A 24,531-nucleotide genomic window follows, 5' to 3' on the forward strand; every position below is an offset into this window, starting at 1 on the left:
GAAACTTGTGACTTAATGGTGAGCCACATTATAGACTGTAATACACAGTTAGATATCCCCCTTCTGGAGAGGCTGATATCTTGCATTTATTGGTCAACAATCCTAGGCTACTAGGCAAGGGCCAGACCAACCACAGACTCTGTCTCCAAATCAGACAGGTGGATGGCAGTACCTAAGAAACAACATTCAAGTTGACTTCTGACATACATATGAAGGTACACACACTGTCTACATACATACAGCTGAACATGGACATATAACACAAAAAAGGAGGTTTTAAATTCTTTCCTATTCACTTATTTACTAATTGTTTCTATCTTCTTTCTCTACATCCTAACAGAAATTTCTAAGACTATAGAAGGTATAGATTGATAGTAGCTAACATTCCCAATCTTTTAATTTCTATATTGTTAAGTATTCCTTTAGCATAATAGGCTTTAATAGTCATTTCATCTATTTTGGTTTACATCTAGTTCTTTAGAGAGAGAAGATTCACAGAAAATTCCTTTAATGATTAAGCAGCATCCTAAGAGCTGACCACCATGCAGACCCTATTTTACTTAAAATAATTTGAATTCTTCTCTTAATTTTTTAAAAAAAAATTTATTTATTTTATATATGTAAATACACAGTTGCTCTCTTCAGACACACCAGAAGAGGGCATCAGATTCCATGACAGATGGTTATGAGCCACCATGTAGGCATGAACTCAGGACCTTTAGAAGAACAGTCAGTGCTCTTAACCGCTGACCCATCTCTCCAGCCCATCTCTTACCTTTGTGACAAGAGCAGAACTGATGCCAAATATCTTCAGATAGAAAACAATGGGTAACTCATATGGCAAGTCCTTAAATGGGAAGTGAAATCAAAATTAAATGAGGAGGGAAATGACCAAGGGATGAGGAACTAGGGTTGAATGTTTTCTTCTGGTACTTCTGGTCAGTTAAAGACAAACAACTTCCAAATACTCAGTTTTGTAACTGTGTGGATTTTTCTATATCTGCCCCAATTCTCAAATCATGATAGGCTTATTTTTATTAATTAATGTTTAGGCCTTAATCTAGGCTAGTTCCCAACTAGCTAATAACTCAAATATCCCATTTATTCTAATCTAAATTCTCCACATAGCTGGTTACCTCTGCCCAATGTTTTCTGTGTTCCAGTTGTAAATAAATAAGTAAATAAATAAAGCCTCTGACTTTTTCGTAGATATCCTCTCTCTGCTGAATGATGCACCTTAATATACTGCCTTCTGCTGTATATCATAGGCTTTTTATTTTAAACAGTCAGAAGGTTCCTTAGGCAGGCAAGGAAGGACAGTGACACATCTTCACACAATGTACAACAACATCACTCCAGCAGTTTCTTTTAACTAATATTGTTGGTATACCTAGAGACCTTCTGTCCAAAATACACACTGATTTTATTTCAAGGTACCATCACTATAGACGGGATTTTGTGTCATTTCTTATGGTGAGGGAGGGTTATTCGTGACTGAGTGCCTTGAGCTATGCCTCTATTGATAATAACTTATGGATATTGAAACAGAGACAAGAAATGAAAAAGAAATATGAGCTGTAGACATCAATTTCCAGAAAACAAGCAACTCTACATTGCTGACCTCACACTCTCCAAAACTATATACATGACATTAATATTTGTTGTTTTCTATTTCCTTCTTAAATGTTCTCTGCCATTTTTTAAAAACTGGATACAATCCATTTTCTCATAAGGAAATTCTTAGTTTAATTGCTTAAATAACACTTAACTTTATGGTTGCTAAAACTGCTGCAATTTAAATAACACTGGTGGTGTTACCTCTCCTAACGACTGCTATCATGACCTCCTGGTGAGTCATATGGTAGACTGTTCTGTGCAATAAGATATCCATGTCCTTTGTCGAGGTTGCCGTGCTATATATTTTATTATTTAGCAATGAAAATATATGGAAAAGAATGAAATCCCTGGAAACAAAATGGAATATTTTGATAGTTATATAGGCTTATATCATTTGGGGAAACTGGACAACTTGATTAGAGTTCTTTTAGAAGAAATTTAAAGGCTATACTGAAATTTCAAAGGACCTCAAGATAGTGGAGTATTATAACAGCATTCACCTAAAAGAAGTGTGTGAACAAAACTGGAAACTATATCTTCTAAGCATTTGGAGTGGAAAAGAGAAAGGATGCAGCACCAAAGTGTAAAATGTTGCCTTCTACTGATTCCTAAAATGAAGGTAAAATTTGGTGTAAGCACCGATCTTCATTTCTCCAACCTGTAGGCTATTTAATTATTAATATCTTCCATTCTAAAAAGAGAGTGGTGTTTTTCTCTCCTCTTTTATAATATTTCTGTCACTGTCATATCGTAGGCCCAGATCCATATGATACGAAGCGTGGCAAAATGCAAATTCTCTTCTCTGACCCCAACAGACTTACAGCTTTCTCAACTACGTTCCACTCACTTCTCTCAAAAAACTCAAATCTAATATATCAGAGCTTAACCTTAAAAGTATTAATAGCTCTTTCCCTCCCGTTTCCTCTCCTTTGACACCTTCAATTTTGTCTATGTTTATTTCTTGAGATTTCACTCTAAATCTATTGTGGAGAAATAATCAAGGTGAGAGTATGTAGAAAGGACAGCTCTAGGTGCCCAAGCCTGGAATTATAGAATCATGGGCAGAATGTGAGGCCTATGCACAGGCAAGAAGCCAGGATGTAGTAACAAAGGGAAAAGGGATGAGGGAGTTGGTCAGAGCAAGATTAGCAGTGGTTAAAAAAAAAAAAAAAAAAAAAAAAAAGATCAATATGGGCAAGCAAAGGAAATAAACAAAAACACCAAGACCAGGAGTCATCTCTGAAGGGACAAAATATAAAAGAGCTGAATTAGAAAATCAGATTTGGTCAGGTCTTTGGGACTCCCCTTGAGCTGGACTCCACTTTGGGCCTGCTGCCGCCAGACCTTCTTTTCCTCAGGTTCCTCTCCATTTCCATCCGAGTCGTTCTTTCAAACAAGAACAATTATGAGTCAGAGTTTCGACTGTGGGGTGACAACCCCATTACTCACTTGATGCCCTGTCTTTCTGCTGGATGTGGGTTCTACAAGTCCCCTCTCTCCATTTCGTCTAAGGTCCCTCTCTTTGAATCCGAGAATCTCTCACCTCACATGTCTCTGGTGCATTCTGGAGGGTCCCCCCAATCTCCTACCTCTCAAGGTTGTGTGTTTCCATTCTTTCTGCTGGCCCTCAGGGATTTCAGTCCTTTCTCTCACTCACTACCCAATCATGTTCCTCTCTCCACACCCCTTTCCCTCCCAGGTCCCTCCCTCCCCACTTGTGGTTGCTTTCTTCTCCCTCCCAAGTGAGACTGGACCATCCTTACTTCGGCACTTCAGCTTGCTGGCCTTTTTGAGTTCTGTGGACTGTATCTTGGGTATTCAGCATGTTTCCCCCCTAATATCCACTTATCAGTGAGTACATTCCATGCATGTCCTTTTGGGTCTGAGTTATCTCACTCAGGGTGACATTTTCTAGTTCCATTCATTTGCCTGCAAAACTCAGGAGGTCCTCATTTTTAATAGCTGAGTAGTATTCAATTGTATAAATGAACCACGTTTTCTGTATCCATACTGAAATGGGTCGTGGGATATCTCAGTTCTTTCCAACTTCTGGCTATCACAAACAAGTTTGCTATGAACATAGTGGAACACTTACCCCTGTGGCATGGTGGGGCGCTCACAAAAAGGGACCTATCATGATTGCTCTCCAAAAGACCCAACAAGCAACTGAAAGAGTCAGATGCAGATATTTGCACCCAACCAATGGACAGAGGCTGCTGACCCCTGTGGCTGAATTATGGGAAAGCTGGAAGAAACTGAGTAGGAGGGTTACCCTGTAGGATGACCATCAGTCTGAATTAGCCTGGACCTCCAAGATCTCTCAGATACTAGAACACCAACCAGGTAGCATACACCAGCTGATATGAGGCCTCTAACACATACACAGCAGAGGACTGTCAGATCTGGGTTTAGTCAGAGAATATGCAGCTAACACTCAAGAGACTGTAGGCGCCAGGGAGTTTAGAGGTGTGGTAGGTTGTTGTAGGTGTTGGGGACATCTTTGTGGATACAGGAGTGCTGGGAGGAGGCATGGGATATGGAACAGTCAGAGGGTAGACCAGGAGAGGAATAAAATCTGGAGTTTAAAATAAATGAATGAATGAATGAATGAATGAATAAATAAATAAATAAATAAATACATAAATAAGAAAGATCAAAAAGAAAATAAGATTTGTGTGTGGACTTTGTGCATATCAGCATATGGAAAATAGATAAAGATGTTTTCATCTTGCTTTGTGTGTATATCTCCAATGTATTTCTGACTCTCTCTGAGGCGGGTCCAGGAGTAGCAACACCCAAGCAGAACAAACCAACCTATTGTTCAGAGGTAATACTAGTAGGTGGCAATCTTTTTTCTAATTCTTCATGAGGCATGGGTATTGTAAGTTGATCTTGGGACATTCTTTTTCTAAAACTACAAGACTGTGCTCAAAAAACCCCAGGAATGTGTAAAAAGGCACAGTTGTGAATGTGTAGATGCTCCCACCGATAAACCAAAGAAACATTTGAGTTTCAAAAATAATATTATTTATTATAGCTACGTATATGAAAATGCATCATAAAATTCGAGGAAAAATTAAAGTTCAACAAAAATGAGACATATACACATCACAAACACTTCCTCCTTTAGAACATTTTACTAACTAGACAGGAATGAAAGAATAACTTTACCATTAGTAAGCCTGTCAGGTCCCCCCTTAAGGATGTGGTATCTCAAATCTTGTGAGTCGCTTGATAAGATGAAATGAAGTTAAGCCTCCATAACTTCAGTGAAATCTGTAACAAAGATGGCGGCTCTTGAAGAAGCATCTTTGCTCCCAGTACTGAGAATACAGTAACTGAATTGTATTCTTAGAATTCTTAAGAAAGGAAATTAATGAACGAAGAATGTCTTTGTGATCCTGGACCCGATAATGGGACAAGGATAGGAACATGGAAAAAATATCTTCACGGCCACCATTCAGATGTAGAAATTTAAGTTACCTTCCTAATTTCTCTGGCATATGTGCAGGATAATGGCCGTGTTGGAAGAAGGGGCAACTAAAGTGTTCTGAAGACTTAAATGCACTTTTCAGAGATATATGCATTAAATCAATTTACTTTCAAAATTTTATTTCAGACATTCCTATGTGCACACTATCCAGCATGCATCATAAGACTAAAGAATTCTAATAGGTTTATAAACATATAAAATGAATTTTATTTATTTTCACCTCTCTATTTCACTTGCTCATCCCCTTCTGCATTCCCAACAACCTTCTCTTCATCTTCCACGCTCTCTTTTGTGTGGCTGGTTGGGTTTATTTAGAATTTCCTGCTTAAGCCTGGGTGGGTGTGAGGTGACTTACTGCATCATGGGAAACTTTTAATAGCTGCATCACTGAAGAAGATGGCAACCTGTCCTCTAATAATCTTTAGTTGCCAATATTTCCCTCTCCTATCCAAGATGCTGTTAACCCACCCAAACTTGCATTCCGATAACCACAAATTCATTAACTCTGCATCTTTCTGAAGCAAATCTTCCCACTCTCTGGCATCCTAGGCTGCCTTCAAATTCATTATGTTCCTGAGGTTAACCTTAAATTTATGATCCTCCTATCTTCATCTCTTAGATTCTAGAATTCCAATTCTGCGCCACCTGGCCCCATTTCTGTGGTGCTGAGGATCAAACCCAGGGTATCACCCATGCTAGACAAGCACTCTACCAACTGAGACATAGCCTTAATTGTCAAGTCTCATTTCATGACAGTTCCAGTATCCTTCATGGTTCCTTTTACTCTCAAGTCCCATTTGGGAAAATTACAAATAAAGAGAGTCAATGCGTTCCTCTCCAGCCACTTTGAGATGGCGGGAAATGGCTGTTTCTGAATTTGATCATGCTTCAAACCAACCTAAAATCTGTGCAAAAACATAAAATTATCCCAGTCACATATTATTCAATGGATCTAGGTATTACTGACCAGCTGGCTGGTGTCATTTTGCTGTACCTTGATCATGGGTACAGTAAGCTATGCCCTCCCAACACTGCCTTTGAGCACTGATGTCTCGTTGATACACTAACAGATACAAAGCCTTAGGACTCCAAACCCTGAGACCTAAGTGCTTATTATTCCTGGTTTTGAAGCCAGAGATGAGGACTGTGGACATTAATTAGGAGGCAGATTTATGTGGACTTTAACTATCAGTAGCCCTGGCACCTGACACATTATTGAAATCCACTGCAGTATTAAGTGCCAGCAGCAGACAGGACCAAGCAGCAGCAAGCAATATCTACTGCACTTGTATCAACCAGACAGGGCAAGAGCTCTCAAGCCTACAGTGACAGGAGTTAATCCCCTCTAGCCTAGCATGTGAGAGTCAACTGCTCTTGCATGGGGTATCACTATTCCTATCCTTAGATAGCAGCTCGTGGGACAGTAAGAGGTACTGGGGCTCCTGGCTGAGAAGACTTGGCAGCTCCCTGGCACTTTCAGTGACCAGAACCCAACGTTGGCATCCCTAGCTCCTTGCAGCTCTTGTCTCTGTCACCTCTCCTCATTATCACATCTGCCCCAACAAATATTTAGATGTCCAGCTGTCCAGGTACCACTGTTGCTGCCTCTGCCCCTTTCGAGCTGTTAATGTTCTTCTGAACTCCTCATGGACACCTTAGCCTATGGTGCCAAACCTGAAAGCAATAGAAGTTTATTTTCTTTTTTTAAGCTTTCCCATTTTAAATGAGGATCTCTATCTAAATCAATGCCTGTTTCACCCCATTATTGGAGAAAAATGAAAAAAATGTAGTAAATAAGATGACTAAAGGATTACTTGAGACTTCTTAGTTTATAATGTTTCGAAATCTCTGGCATTCAGAGAAATTGATGATAATTATTGATATGATTTAATATATTACCCTCATCTGTGCTTTCTCTATTGTGTCTGTTCTGTCATTGATTAATTATTAAAGAGGTCATATTTTTTCCTTAAGGGGACTGAGTCAGTAAGGCTTTCTTAAAGTGTTCACTTTTTTGATTCCTCTGTTTGTTATTGGCTTTCTTCTTCATGGTTAAGTATTAAACTATCCAATTTTACTCTTTATATTACTATTATCCAATTGGGATGAACATTGTACCACTTTGCCTGAAGCACACAATGGTATCATTTCAATTGTTCCCAATTGTGTGTGACTTTTTTTCATACATTTTACTTCTGTGCATGTAATAGTCCCATGATACAATGTTTTGTTATACTTATCAACATTATAGTATTTTAGTTAGAAAAATAGTTTTACTATCTGCACAAATATTTGGCATTTAGAGTGTTTTCTTTTTATTACTAAAGTTTTCCCTTTGGAGAGAATAGCTAGAAAATATATATTTCTAGTGTTATTCATTGAATATCTATTTTATAGTGATATTTGAATATTTGCTGGATATATGAGTCTCATTCTGTTTCCTGGCATTCTTTTGCTCCTCGTGATGTCATCCTATCCTGCCCTGTCCTGTGAGTGGCCCTTCTTATTTTTCTCATATGTAAGTTTCTCAGTAGTTGCTGAGATTCTGAAATCTGTAAGCCGTATTTTCCATCAAATGAGAAATTCTGGGCCTTGTTGATTCAAGTGATTGTTTGCCTGTTCTTTGGTTTCCCTTCCATAGCTCCATTCTTCCATTCCACAGTAGAGGCTGTGACAATCAATAGACCAGAATTTATTCTGTTATTTTCTCCTCTGTTTTCCTTTTGCCTTATCTGCTTATCATCAAGTTCATATGGCACACTTTGCCGTGAAGCCCAAATTGGCTGTTAGGCCTGCCTGGTTTATATTTAAGAACCATTAACTTACCATGTTACCATTTTTATTACTTGTCTATCTTTCTTATACCTCTCAATATGTTTGTTCACTGCATTCTGTCCTTTAAGTCTTTGAACATATTGGAAATAATTCCCTTAAAATCCTCCTCAAAAACAGCTAAGGGGATATTTATATGGCCCTTTATCGTGTTGTTGTCTTTATTTTCTCTTGTTATTATGGGATTGCACACCAAACCCTGCCTTCTTTTTCCTCTTTTTCTGTCCTAAGATTTTTAATTTCTCCTAGGCATTGTATTTGGGAAATGAAAAAGCAAGAGCTATGTTGTGTTCCATTAAGGGACACTTTTTCTGTTGATGTTGGTGTTTGTGCATGCACGTGCATGTGTGTGTGTGTGTGTGCACATGTGTGCTTGCATACATGTGTGTTTATGCATGCACATGTGTTTATGCATGCATTTGTGTGCATGTGTGCATGTATGTTCACACACAAGTGTATGTGTGTCCACATGTGTACTTGTATATTTGTACATGTGTGTGCATACATGTGTGTGTGCCTGCATGTGTGTGTGTGTAGTGTGTGTGTGTGTTTGTGTGTGTGTGTTGAGATCAGATTTTTACTACTTATCCCAACCTGGCTTAGAAGTTAACCATGCTAAGGCAGTCCTTATGTGTCAGTCTTCAGAGCAGAGATGTGACAGGCAGGTACCATCATATCCAACATTTTGTTTTTTATTTATTAAATTTGTACTGAAGTTTTTAAACCTATGAATCTTTATTTATATTTATGTTTATATAGGCTTCAATTTTGTTTACATTTTTAAGACTGATATCTGATCCTTATTTTAGCATATGGACTTTCTTGTGATCTAAATATTTTGTCACCCAAAACTCATACATGTGGAGATTCTAATCCACAATAAAATAATAGACAGAGCTTGATCTTTGGGGAAATAAGCAACCTTGAGGATAAATGCAATTCATAAGAGAGAAGTTTCTCACTTCTCATATTTTCACTATTCCTCCTTTATCTTCTACCCTTCTTTTCAAACATCTGTTCCTCTTTTAATCCCACCCTTTGTAAACCAGATAGGATTTGAAAAAATGGTTGTCTCTATAATGGGACCTCCTCAAACACTAGGTCTTCTGGCAAACTGGACCTTGGATTTTCAGGCTTCAGAATTGTGAAACAAAGGGAAGGTGTTTTTAAGACAATTGTCATCTTATTTTTTTTTTTGAACATCATTGGAATATAGAAATATCTGGCCCTAGTGTCCAAGGTCATTACTCAGCCCTGCTGTTACCTACCATTCTATGACCCTCGAAGTCTAACATGATACCCTTGGATGCTAACGTGAAATCTACACTAAAAATTGTATCATCATCCTTCATGGACTGGTCTCTTTCCAGGGTCCTGTGCCACAAATTTGGATTGCACCAAGTAAAGAATCTCTGTACACGCTGTCGAGGTGTCTATGTTCTTGTCGATGGTCACTGCTCTCTGCTATGGCCATGGCACCTCAGGTAAAGATGTAAGAACACCTGTTTCCTTATAGAATTCCATTCTTCTAATATCAGTACTCCTGCTTTGCAGGAATTATATATATATATATATATATATATATATATATATATATATATATATATATATATATATTATATAATTATATATATATATATTATATATTATATATATATATAATATATAATATATATATATAATATATAATAATATATATATTATAAATAATATATATATATGGAGAGGGAGAGAGAGAGACAGAGAGAGAGAGACAGAGAGAACCTCAGCTAAAGACTCTGTCATGATACTGTCAAGGAAGTCAACCCAGTGCTGGCCTCTTGGCTGTTAGCCCCCGTTCAGTCTCTGTTAGCCCCTATGTGCCCAGGTTAGTTGCTTTTGTGCATTTACATTTTTGTGGTGTCCTTGGCCCTTCTGGCTCTGACAATCCTTCCTCCCCCTCTTCTTCAGGATTCCCTGAGATCTACCTAATGTTTGGCTGTAGGTCTCTGCATCTGTTTCCACCAGTTGCTAGATGAAGCCTCTTTGATGACAATTGAGCTAGGCACTAACCTATGAGTAAGCACAATATCATTAGGCAACATTTCATTGATTTATTTTTTGATATCTATCATTAGATGTGTGTGTGTGTGTGTGTGTGTGTGTGTGTGTGTGTGTGTGGTTTCATAAATGAAATTTTGCACCAGCAGTGGTTTGAATGTAATACTTCATTAGACATACTTGTGGGGAGAAAAAAGAAGAGGGGGGAGAGCGGGGTCCACATAGGAGAACTCTGGCAGGCAGAGGCCACATAGGGGCATAGGGGAACACTAGCTAGGCCTGTGCACCGCACCAGGGTAGGTCCAATATGAGAGACTGCCTGACTAGTGGGAAGGGAGGTCCTTGCTCTGAAGGCAGTGCCATTCTGGCATGGGCCTCCCTGGTACCTGTTGAGGAAGCTTGGCTGAGAGGAGGCTGGGTCCTTTTTTGGTGGCTGGAAATGCTGAGGCCTGCTCCATGTTCTTACACAGCGGGTTTTGATAAGAAGAGTTTATAGTTTCAATGCTTTATTGTAGAAAAGTAGGAAGAGAAAAGGAGATAACTAGGTAAAGAGAAAAGAGAAGAGAGAGGGATGAGAGCTAGTCATGACCACATGGAAAGAAGGGAAAGAATGGAGAGGGGGGAAGAGAGAGAGAGAGAGAGAGAGAGAGAGAGAGAGAGAGAGAGAGAGAGAGAGAGAGAGGCAAGAGAGGGAAAAGAGAGAGCAGAGAGCAAAGAGGGGCAAGAAGCTTTCTTATATAGTAGGCTGGGTTACCTGGCAATAGCCAGGTAACCTTGAGGCAGGGAAAGTCTGGCTGTAGCCAGGTAACTGTAGGGGTGGAGTCCAGCCAGAAAGCTAGGGGCCTGGGGCGTGGCCATACATGACTGATGGCCAAACGATTATGGAGTTGAGGAGTCAGCAGTCTGGGAGCATTGCTCACAGGTTCTGTCCCTTGTAGAATGTTCTACTGGGTCTCTAGAGTAAGCTTTGTTCATCCAGGCCACAGACTGCCCTACAAGGTCTCACACATACTGACCTTTTTATTTTTTCTTACTTTTTCCTTTCACTTTCTTTTTTATATTAGATATATTCTTTATTTACATTTCAAATGTTGTCCCCTTTCCTGGTTCCTGCCCATAAGTCATCTCCCCTCCCATAAGTCATCTCCCCTCCCACTGTTCCCTAATCAACCCTTTCCTGCTTCCCTATCCTGGTGTTCCTCTACACTGTGGCATCGAGCCTTTCCAGGACCAAGGGCCTCTCCTCCCTTTGGTGTCTAATAAGGCCATCCTCTGTTGCCTATGTGCCTGGAGCCAGTACTCCCAGAGCTCTCAGGGACAAAACCATCAACCAAAAAGTACACATGGAGTTACCCATGGCTCCAGACATATAGGCAGCAGAGAGTGAACTTTTTTTTTTATGTCAATAGTATTACATGAACCTACACAAAACACATACAGGATCCATACACATTGCTTCCAGTACCCTACTCCACACCCAAACTTCCCAAATCCTCCTCCAGGATCTTGTCGTTCGAGTACCACTTACTACTTCATTCATGCTTTTACTGCAATCTCCCCCAATTAGCCTAGGTAACACAGCCAGTACACCAGCCTAAGCTGGCCTTCTTTGTCTTATTGGAGAAATGTCCTAGACTTGGGAGCATATCCTCCCAATCTATTCATCACACAAGAAGACTTTCCCAAACATATCCAGCCTTTCCACTTTCTACCCTCACATTTATGGCTTGTAAGAGCAAGCACATCCTGTGTTTCAGTCCATTCTGCTCTAACTACTAAATCCATTTCACCCAAGCCATTTCCAATCTTCAGATATAACCCACCCCTACATTTTCTCTTTTCTACCAATTTGCTCTAACCACAACAAAACCAGTAGTAAGGAAATCCAAATGTCTACATCCCATCTCAGGAATACCAAGAATATAGCATATCAAGTAAGTATAAGTATCTTCTCTCCAAAACCTACCCATCATGTGGAAATAAATGTTTGACAACAAGATTTAGGTGACACCCAAGACAGCACAAACCTAAGACCTATGAAAATGATTGATATAATACATTCAATAAAAATAGTCAATATAATCAAAGATTGAAGAGCTCAGACAGATTTCATGGTTATAGAATTGAAAATTACAATAAACAAACTAAAAAACCAAAAGGATAGCCTTAGAAATAGAATGTTTCAAGCAGAAATAGAGTATCAGGCCTCAAAGATAAAAATGGAGACTCTAAACCTTTTAACTATAGGCATAGATGAGAAAGACCACAATAGATGAGGGAGATATGGTCAATGACATAGAAGGCAATTTCCCCAAATGAAGGAAAGAAACACTAAAGCAAAGACAAGAAGCACATGGAACACTAAATAGGCAAGAATAGAAAAGAAAATCAAATCATACTTAAAACGCAAAGTACACATAAGAAAGAAAGGATATAAGTACAACAAAATAAAAAATGCAAACCGCGGAGTCTGGCCCTACAGAGCAGAGGATCAAGTCATGAGCCCTCTGGCGGGAGCCTTCTGGTCTCCACTTCAGAATCAGGAACAGCCTGGGCCATGGTGCCCCATCTCCAGGCCTTGCAAGAGGCCAGCTGTGCACCTGGAGGCTGGCTGGGAGGAAGCAGCATGCTCTGGTGAGTCCAGCCCTGCAGAGCTGAAGATCCAGTCCTGAGGCCTCTGGCGGGAGCTTTTCAGTCTTTGCTTCTGGATTGGTTACAGCCTGGGCCAGGAAGCACCCTGGCTCCTGGAAGTGTAAGAGGCCAGCTGTGCACCCGGAGGCAGGCTGAGAGGAGGTGCTCTGGTGAGTCCAGCATTGACAACAAGACCAACTAACACCACTGAGAACTAGATGGCAAAAGGCAAATGTAGGAACATTACTAACAGAAATCAAGGCAATATGGCAGCATCAGAACTCAATTCTACATTAACAGGATGTCCTGGATACCCCAACACACCAGAAAAACAAGATTTGGATTTAAAATCACTGGTCATGATGCTATTACAGGAACACATGAAGGACATAAATAAATCTCTTAAAGAAATTCAGGAGAAAATGGATCCCCTTACAAGGGAAACACAAAAATCATTGAAAGAAATTCAGAAGAATACAAAAGCCAATAAGGAGGAAACACAAAAATCACTTAAAGAAATACAAGAGAACTATGGTCAACAGGCTGAGGTCATGAAAGGAGAAACACAAAAATCTATTAAAGACTTACCGGAAAACACAAACAAGCAAGTGAAGGAGCTAAACAAAACCATCAAGGATCTAAAATCAGAAGTAGAAACAACTAAGAAATCTCAAAGGGAGACAACTTTGGAGATAGAAAACCTTGGGAAGAAATCAGGGGCCATAGATGCAAATATAAGCAACAGAATACAAGAGATAGAAGAAAGAATCTCAGATGCTGAAGGTACCATAGAAACCATGGACTCAACAGTTAAAGAAAATGCAAAATGCAAAAAGCTTGTAACCTAAAACATCCAGGAAATCCAGGACACAATGAGAAGACCAAACCTAAGGATTATAGGCATAGATGAGAGTGAAGATTTACAACTTAAAGGGCCAGCAAATATCTTCAATAAAATTATGGAAGAAATCTTCCCTAACCTAAAGATAGAGAAGCCCATGAATATACAAGAAGCCTACAGAACTCCAAACAGACTGGACCAGAACAGAACTACCTCCTATCACATCATAATCAAAACCCCAAATGTACTAAACAAAGAAAGAATAATAAAGGCAGTAAGAGAAAAAGATCAATTAACATATAAAGGAAGACCTATCAGAATCACACCAGACTTCTCACCTGAGACTATGAAAGCTAGAAGATCCTGGGCAGATCTCATGCAGACTCTAAGAGAACACAAATGCCAGCCAAAACTACTATACCCAGCAAAACTCTCAATCACTGTAGATGGAGAAACTAAGATATTCCACAACAAAACCAAGTTTACCCAATAACTTTCCACAAACCCAGCCATACAAAGTATAATAGGAAGAAAACACCAATACAAGGAGGGATACTTCACCCTGGAAAAAGCAAGATAGTAACCTTCTGTCATCAAATCCAAAAGAAGATAACCAATCAAATTTAAAAAATAACATCAAAAATGACAGGAAGTGCTAATCACTATTCCTTAATATCTCAACATCAATGGGCTCAATGCCCCAAGAAAAAGACATAGACTAACAGAGTGGATATGTAAACATGACCCTACATTTTGCTGCATACAAGAAACACACCTCAGTGTCAAAGACACTTGGAGTAAGTGTCTTACTCTACTTAGAGTAAAAGTCTGGAAGACAATTTTACAAGCAAATGGTCTCAAGAAACAAGCTGGAGTAGTGATTCTAACATCAGATTAAAAATGACTTTCAACCCAAAGTCATCAAAACAGACTTGGAGGGACACTTCTTGCTGGTCAAAGGAAAAATGCACCAAGAAGAACTCTCAATCCCGAACATCTGTGCTCCAAATGCAAGGTCACCCTCATTCATGAAAGAAACTTTACTAAAGCTCAAAGCACACATTGTACCTAACAATAATTGTGGGTGACTTCAACACTGCACTTTCATCAATGGACTGATCAGGAAAACAGAAACCGAACAGGGACACAGTGAAACTAATTGAAGCTTTGGACCAATTAGATTTAACAGATATATGTATATATAACATTTTATCCTAAAGAAAAGGAATATACTTTTCTCTCACCAGCTCCTGGTACCATTTCCAAAATTGATGATATAATTGGTCACAAGACCGAGCTCAACAAATAAAAAAGGTCAAAATAATCCTATGATTCCTATCAGATCACTGTGGAGTAAATGTGGTCTTTAATAGCAACAAAAACAACAGAAAGCACACATACACATGGAAACTGGACAATATTCTACTGAATGATACCTTGGTCAAGGAAGAAATAAAGAAAGAAATCAAAGACTTTTTAGAATTTAATGAAAATGAAGGCACAACATATACACAAATCTATGGCACACAAGGAAAGCAGTGCTAAGAGGAAAACTAATAGCCCTGAGTGCCTCCAAAAAGAAAATGGAGAGAGCATACACTAGCAGCTTAATGACAGACCTGAAAGCCCTGGAACAAAAAGAAGCTATTTCACCCAGGAGGAGTAGAAGGCAGGAAATCATCAAACTCAGGACCGAAATCAATCAAGTAGAAACAAAGAGAACCATACAAAGAATCAACAAAACCAGGAGCTGGTTCTTTGAGAAAATCAACAGGATAGATAAACCCTTGGCCAGACTGACCAAAGGGCACAAAGACAGTATCCAGATTAACAAACTTAGAAATGAAAAGGGAGATATAACAACAGAAACTGAGGAAATTCAAAAAATCAAAATATCCTATTACAAAAGCCTATACTCTACACAACTGGAGAATCTGGAGGAAATGGACAGTTTCCTAGACAGATACCAAATACCAAAATTAAATCAGGACCAAATAGATCATCTAAACAGTCCCATAAGCCCTAAAGAAATAAAAGGGGTCATAGAAAGTCTCCCAACCAAAAAAAGCACTGGACCAGATGGCTTCAGTGCAGAATTCTATCAGACCTTCATAGAAGACCTAACACCAATACTCGTCAAACTATTCCACAAAATAGAAACAGAAGGAACTCTACCCAACTCGTTCTATGAAGAAACAATTACGCTGATACCAAAACGACACAAAGATCCAACAAAGAAAGAGAACCTCAGGCCAATTTCCCTTATGAATATCGATGCAAAAATACTTAATAAAATTCTTGCCAACCGAATTCAAGAACACATCAAAAAGTTCATCCACCATGATCAAGTAGGCTTCATCCCAGGGATGCAGGGATGGTTCAATATAAGGAAATCCATCAATGCAATCCACTACATAAACAAACTCAAAGAAAAAAAACCATATGATCATCTCATTAGATGCAGAAAAAGTATTTGACAAAATTCAGCATCCTTTATTGCTAAAAGTCTTGGAAAGAACAGGAATCCAAGGCCCATACCTAAACATCGTTAAAGCAATATACAGCAAACCAGTAGCCAACATCAAACTAAACGGAGAGAAACCTGAAGCAATCCCACTAAAATCAGGGACTAGATAAGGGCTGTAAGATGGTACAACCACTTTAGAAACTAGTCTGGCGGTTCCTCAGAAAACTGGACATGACACTTCCGGAGGACCCTGGACCTCTCCTGAGCATATACCCAAAGGATTCCCCAGCATGCAATAAAGACACATGCTCCATTATGGTCATAGCAGCCTTATTTATAATAGCCAGAAGCTGGAAAGAACCCAGATTTCCCTCAAAGGAGGAATGGATACAGAAAATGTGGTATATTTACACAATGGAATACTACTCAGCAATTAGAAACAATGAATTCACAAAATTTTTAGGCAAATGGTTTGATCTGGAAAATATCATCCTAAGTGAGGTAACCCAATCACAAAAGAATACATATGGAATGCAATCTCTGATAAGTGGATATTAATTAGCCCAGGAGCCCTGAATACCCAAGGCACAAATCACATAACAAATGACTCCCATGAAGAAGTATGGAGAGGGTCCTGATCCTGGAAAGGATTGATCCAGCATTGGAGAGGAATATAAGGACAGAGAATAAGGAGGGAGGTGATTGGAGAATGGATGGAGAGAAGAAGGTTTATGGGACATATGAGGAGGGGGGATCTGAGAAAGGGGAAATCATTTGGAATGTAAACAAAGAATATAGAAAATAAAAATATTAAAAAAAAACTCAGGAGAAAACAGGTGCTGTCATGGATGTGGAGAAAGAGGAACACTCCTCCACTGCTGGTGGTTTTGCAAGCTGGTACTACCATTCTGGAATTCAGTCTGGCATTTCCTCAGAAAACTGGGAATGATACTTGCAGAGTACCCTGCTATACCACTCCTGGGCATATATTCAGAGGATTCTCAAGCATGTAATAATGATACATGCTCCACTATGTTCATAGCAGCCCTCTTTATAATAGCCAGAAGCTGGAAAGAACCCAGATGTCTCTCAACGGAGGAATGGATACAGAAAATGTGGTATATATACACAATGGAGTACTATTCAGCCATTAGAAACAATGAATTCATGAAATTCTTAGAAAATGTATGGAACTGGAGAACATCATCCTAAGTGAGGTAACCCAGTCTCAAAAGAACACTCATGGTGTGCACTCACTGATAAATGGATATTAACGTAGAAGCTTGGAATACCCAAGACACAATGCACATATCAAATGATGCCCAAGAAGAAGGAAGGAGTGGCCCCTGGTCCTGGAAAAGCTCAGTACAGCAGTGTCGAGAATACCAGGATAGTGAAGTGGGAAGTGGTGGATTAGGGAACAGGGGGAGGGGACAGGGCTTATGGGACTTTTGGGGAGAGGGGTTCAGGAAAGCGAAAATCACTTAAAATGTAAATAAAGAATATATCGAATAAAAAAAAAGAATCTTGGATAGGAGAAGGTCCTGGGGCAATGCAGTCTAGGACCTTAAGAACAATAACAGCCAACCTAAAATAATATACTCAACAAAACTCTCCGCCATAATTAAAGGATAAATAAAAATTTCTCCTATACCAATAAACACAACTAAGAAAAATATAAGAAGCATTATTTCAGACTAAAGAGTGAAATTAGCATATGAGAGGGATTGTGGAAACAAATGTAAAGCCATAATTATTAAGGCACAAAGTCAGCTGGTGGTGGTGGCCTTTAATACTAGTACTTGGGAGGGAGAGGTAGGCAGATTTCTGAGTTGGAGGCCAGCCTGGTCTACAGTGAGTTACAGGATAGCCAGGGCTATTCAGAGAAACCCTATCTCGAAAAAACCAAAAAAGAAAAAAAGACCTCCCCAAAAAAGACTCAAAGTATCACTGAAACCCAAGCAACAACACTTTAATAAGCAAAGTAATAACCACAGTAAACATCTGAATAATAACTGAATAATATCAGTGGGCTCAATTCTCCAATAAAATAACACTGGCTGGCTGAGTGCATCAAGAAACGAAGCATTTATATGCCACCCGCAAGAAACACATCTGGGTGTTAATGATAGCTATCCTCTTAGAATAAGAGGATAAACAAAAGCACTCCAGTTACATGATACCATGAAGGTGTCACTGTCAAAATATCTGACAAAATTAACTTCAATCTAAGACTAATAAAGGAGATGGAAAGGGATAGATATTTCATTCTAATGAAGAGAAAAGATAACCAAGATGTTACTATTCTGAACATAGTTGCTCCAAGTTCTGGGTCAACCAGTCTTATAAGAAATCAACTGCTAGATTCAAAGACACAGATTAAGATTCACCATTACAAACAGGTGACTTCAATGCCCTACTTTCTCAAGTAGACAGGTCATCTGGACAAAGCAGATAAACATAATTATATATCAAATCAACATAGAGATATATACAGAATAGTATAACAAGTACCAAATAAAACACATTATCTATGGAAGCTTCTCTAAAACTAGATCACAAACTGGGACACAAAACAAATATTCACAAATTAAAAACAAAACAAAACAAAACAAAAATCTTGAAATCATTCATTGTATCCTATCTGACCAAAGTATAATAAGACATAAAGTCAACAGCACAAAAACACTCTCATAAGTGTGCAAATTCATGGAGAAAAACACAACACATCTAAGTGATGAATGGGCCAAAGAAGAAAGAAGGAAAGAAAGAAAGGAAGAAAGAGAAAGAAAGAAAGAAAGAAAGAAAGAAAGAAAGAAAGAAAGAAAGAAAGAAAGAAAGAAAGAAAGAAAGAAAGAAGGAAGGAAGGAAAGAAGGAAGGAAGGAAGGAAGGAAGGAAGGAAGGAAGGAAGGAAGGAAGGAAGGAAAGAAAGAAAGAAAGAAAGAAAGAAAGAAAGAAAGAAAGAAAGAAAGAAAGAAAGAAAGAAAGAAAGAAAGGAGAGAGTCAAACTCTACCCATTGCAGATGATATAATACTATACATTAGAGAACCCAAAAATTCTACCAAATTTGTTAACTGCCAACTATAGAATCAACTTCAACAAATCAATAGCTTTTCTATATGCCAACAAAAAACATACAGACATGTAAAATCATGGACATATTCCCATTTACAATACCTTCAAAAAATAAAGCATCAAGGAATAAACTTAGCCAAAGAAATGAAAGACTTCTATGATCAAAACTCTAAACCTCTGATGAAAGAGATTACAAAGACAGTAGAAAACAAAAGCACACCCCATGCTCATAAATTATTAGAATTAACAGTGTCAACAGAAACATTCTACCAAAAGCTATTTACAGACTAAATATAATTGCAATCAAAATCCCCGTGTCATTCTTCTCAGAAATAAAAAAAAAACTAATCCTAAATTTTGTTTAGAACCATGAAGAAATTTGGATAGCCAAGGCAGTACCGAGCGATTAGGACAATGTTGCAGGAATAATAATTCCAGATCTTATGATATATTACAGAGCAATAGTAATGTAGACATTGGCACATAAAACAGAAATGTAGACAAATGGAACAAAATCAAAGACCCAAACCTGAGCACATGTAACTTTGCACACTTAACATTTTATAAAACATCAGAACATGCTAGAGAAGAGAAATAATCTATAACAAATAGATCTGGAAAAACTGGGTGTTCTCCTATAGAATAATAAAAATACAACTATGTCTATCACCTTGCAATAAACAAAAGACTAATTCCAAATGAATCATAGATGTAAACTTAAAACACTAAAAACCCTAGAAGAAAACATATGCAGTACTCTATATGATACAGATATAGGAAAGAACTTCCTAAATAGGAATAATTGTATCTAAGTTTTAAGAGTAATAATTGACAAATGATATTTCCTAAAACTAAAAACACCCGTGCAGCTAAAAAAAGAAAAAAAGAAAAAAAATCAACTGCATAAAGATAAATCTCACAGAATGAGAGGAAATTTTGCCAGTTATATATCTGCCAGAGATTAAATATCTAGAATATATAACGAACTCAAAAAACAAAGTATCGAAGCAAAACAAAAAACAAGAAGAACAAAAAACCTGACCTGTTGGAAGAATGGAACTGGAACATGAATAAAGATTTCATTTAAAATGTAAATAAGGCAAATTTCTAATAAAAAAAAGATTTCTCAAAGGAAAAAAAAAAAACCATGAGAAATATAGCAACCAAAAATGTTCACCTTCTCTGGAAATTAGAAAACTGAAGACAAAAAAGAACTGAGAATTCATCTTATCCCAATCAGAATGTCAAAGATCAGCAAAAGAACCTAGAACAAGTGCTAGAAGGGATGCAGAGGAAAGGATGCTTCCTTCACTGTTGATGGGATTGTAAACTAGTGCAGCCACTGTGGCAATCACTACAGAGAAGTCTCAAAACGCTAAAAGCAAATCTACCATATAAGCCAGTCCTGCGACTCCATGGCGTATGTAAAAGGAACTAAACATCTCACTGCTCACACTGGCCGTGTTCATTGCCATTTTAGTCATAATATCTAGGAAATAGGAACAACATAAATGTCCTGAAATTGATGAGTCGGTAATGAAAATATGCCATGTATACTGTGTAGTATTATCCACCAGTCAGTAAACAAGAGCAAAACCATAAACCTTGCTGGGAGACAAATGGAACTGAGAAAAGTCATATTTAGTAAGGTAACCTAGACCCAGAAAAACAAGTGCTATGTGTTCTCTCTTATGGGAAGCTCCTAGACACAAATATTCAACTGTGAATACATAGTTAGGAAAATAGGACAGGACAATTGCCCAGATACGGGAAGCTGAGGAACAATAGAAAGTGAAAAGCAGAATACTGGGTATCTGATCAGGGAAAGGGGGAAGGAGGAGTTTAGGCAGAGAGACAGAGGTAAATTCAGAAGAATGTGAAAAGAGGGTAAAGGGAAATGGGAGGATTTAGATGATCTGATCCAAAGGAAATAGAAAAAGGGAGGCTCCTTAGGGGATGGGTAGATTAATACAGAAGGATGTTAAAGGAAAGTCAAATAATAATACGTGTATCTAAAAAAGACACAAAGGACTATACCGTTCCATATTTACCTAAATACACAGCCATAATGCACATAATTCAGTGTATAAAAATGCATGTATAGTTTTATTGAACTGCTCTCAATTGGGCTAATGGTGACTCCTCCAAGAGACAAAGAACACCTAATGATGATCCCAATAACAGACATAACACTTTTTTGAGTTGTAAAATGGGACTGCCTATAAGTGTCACAAATTATACAACCTATTGTAGTTGCCCTTGGATACCTACTTCTCAGAAAAGGAAAGTAAATCTCTATTGCTGAAGATGCCATGTGTTTCAGAAATAGGGACCAGAGACCTCTGAGCTGGAATCAACCTGACTGCTGCTTCCCTGAGGACTGACTTTCAGAAGGTGTCATGCAAATGGAGGGAGGAAAATAAGAGTCCTACCCAGCTATGAAGCCTATGAGCCACATTAATGACCAGCATGGCATGATAACCCTAAGGGTGCAGTAGTGGCACACATACCCTGGTGGTAACCACTATTTCTTCAGACTTCAGGCCATCTCATCAAGAGTGATACCGTGCTTGGTACTGAAAGCCTGGCTAACTTCTCAGAAACAGTATAATCCTGGCTATTGGAAAAGTCTACCACCACAAATTTACTAAACCAACATAATCTTTAACAACAATCTATAAACGTTTGTCCTTACACCCATAACAAATGTGGTCTTCACTTTCATCAATGAAACTTCTCTTTTTTGGACAGAGACTACTACAGAAAACCATAACCAATTAAAATGTAGAATTATGGATCCCAGTATCAGTGAATACATCTAGAGAATACTTCTGCATCTAAGGAATATTGAGGAAGAAGAGAAAAAAATGATTGAAAGAGCCAGGGTATCAGGAAGTTTGCTTGAGACTATGACTCCTGTAAAATCTGAAGCTATACCTGTAAAGTCTTACTAACAAGATCACCCAAACATGAGTTCAACAAAAATGTTGCCCAAAAATGCCACACTGGAATGGAAAGCCCATGAGGCCTCAACTCTATTCACACACACACACACACACACACACACACACACACATGAAGCAAACAAAACCAAAAAACTATAGGCATACAGGCAACTGAGTAGAACAGAAACTAGGAAAGAAGATCCTTTACAGGCAAAACACACTAATAGCTTATTCAATGCCAAATGATCAATCCTAAAAACATAGACTGAAAACCTTGTATTTAGAAATATATGTATAATATGCATATAAAATACATATTCATGTATGTATATGAATAAATGCATGTAGTAAGAATTAATTAAAAAATAAGTTATAAATTTGAAGGAGAGTAGGGAGGGTTAAATTGGAGGAGGATTTAGAGGACAGAAATGGTAAAGATTTACATTTTCAAAATAAACAAAAAATGTCAATAGTATTGAATAAACATTGTTGTTTTTACATGAATTCATAGGAAATGCAATAAAATGATTACAAAATTTGATTCGTAATACATTTTGGACAAAGTCTAGATGTTTTCCCTTATACATAGTTTTTCTAAATTTAATAATATAAATCCAAAAAGATGTACCTAATTTTATTTCTTTAACTATAACCTATTTTGTTGCCTTTCATTCAGAATATTTCTATATTCACCCTCTTATTGTTGTTTTCGCTCTGCCAATTTCAAAATCCTGGAAAAGTTATCTGATTACAGACAAATATAGTGACCCTTGGAAGATGATAAATTTCTTTTATGCTCATACACCTTTTTTACTTAGGTAATATTGAATTTATTATGTTTTTCTTTTTTATTATTTAAAGTTTTTAGTTTGTAAGAATTTCATATGTAGGTATTATGTTTACATAATTGAGAATTTCATATGTGAATATTGTGTTTATATTAATGAGAATTTCATATGTAGGTATTGTCTTTGTATCACTGAGAATTTCATATGTGGGTATTGTGTTTACATCATTGAGAATTCCATATGTGGGAATTGTCTTTAAATTATTGAGAAGTTCATATGTGTGTATTATATTTCCATCATTTATATCCATTCTTCTCCTCTTTCTTTGAATCTTCACATGCTTCTTCCTTTGAATCTTCACAAACTCATGACCTCTTCTTCTGTAGTTAATATTAATTATGACACAAATTGTATATAAGATATATGTTATGTAAGTACATATATGTTAGAATGTGTCAAGTTGGTGCTGCTTCTATATACATGTGTTTAGGATTTACCACTTGGGATTAAATGACCCATCTGGGAAATTTGTTCCTGGGGTTTGGGGAAGAACTTTCTCCCATTATAGGCAGTTATTGATTGCCTGTAACTCCTAATCTAGCAATAGGGACTTTTACAATTTCACCTATCTGCATTGTCAACTGGAATTTTCTCTGTCTATCTTTATGCAGTCCTCATTTAAGTAACCATATTGCTAAGATTTCATGAGTGATATATCTTTGTGAGGTCTTGGAGCCTGACACTGTCTAACAACAAATGTTCCGGTCCAGGGGCCCTTCCAGTCTTTTCAACCCCCTTCCCTTATAGTCCCCAAGCCTTAGCTACAGGACCTACCTTGGCTATGTACCAACAGGGCCTGCTCTCTTATCTTTGCATTTTGATCAGCTGTGGATTTTCATAATAAATTCTGCTGCAAAACTAAGCTCCTTTGTTGAAGGGTGACAGCCATGCTTACCTGTGTATATGTGAATAATTATTTGGAATTCATTTAGATATTATATAGGCTTAGGAAATTATCACTAATGTGCTCATTTCTAGGATCTCTGATCTTTCCATCCATGGGGTAGTAGGTTACATTTACAGTACCAGACTTGAATTCCCTCATGTTGAGCAAACTTTAAGGATTATCTTGTTAGTAGATAAAAGTGACACTATTTTGCCATTAATGTTTTGCCAGGCCTGTTGTTGTTGTAGTTCATAGGCTTTACAGTTGGGTAATGCTATTAATTGTTTTTCTCCCTTGGCAGCTGGCATACTTCTTTGTGTTAAGAAGAGAGTTAGTGCTCAGGGAGGAGACATACAAGTCAGTTCCAATTCAATTCCTCCAAGTACTTTGTCCAAATTCTGTTGTATGTTTGTCAATTTGTCAATAGAGTCTCTCATTTATGTTTTTAGCAACATGAAGAACAATGACAATGGCTTACATTGTTTGGGAAGTCTCTTCAAGTAAGCCACCCCAAACAAAATCTCTATGTGAGTTTTCTTTTGCCTGACATAGAAATTAGATATTCTATTACTCTTTTGGGAACATTATCACCTGATAAGGTACATCTCCAATACATACATGCACACATACACACATACACACACACAGAGTCTCTGTCTCTATGTATGTGTGTATGTATGTACGTATGTATGTATGTATGTATCTATCTATCTATCTATCTATCTATCTATCTATCTATCTATTTACTATTCATCTTTCTACTATCTGTCTACCTATATACATATTAGTTGATAGAGATAGAGGTGATATATTATATGTATATTATATATATAATGGTTTATATGATTATAAAC

Source organism: Apodemus sylvaticus, chromosome 14 (assembly GCF_947179515.1).
Source record: "Apodemus sylvaticus chromosome 14, mApoSyl1.1, whole genome shotgun sequence".
NCBI lineage: Eukaryota > Metazoa > Chordata > Mammalia > Rodentia > Muridae > Apodemus > Apodemus sylvaticus.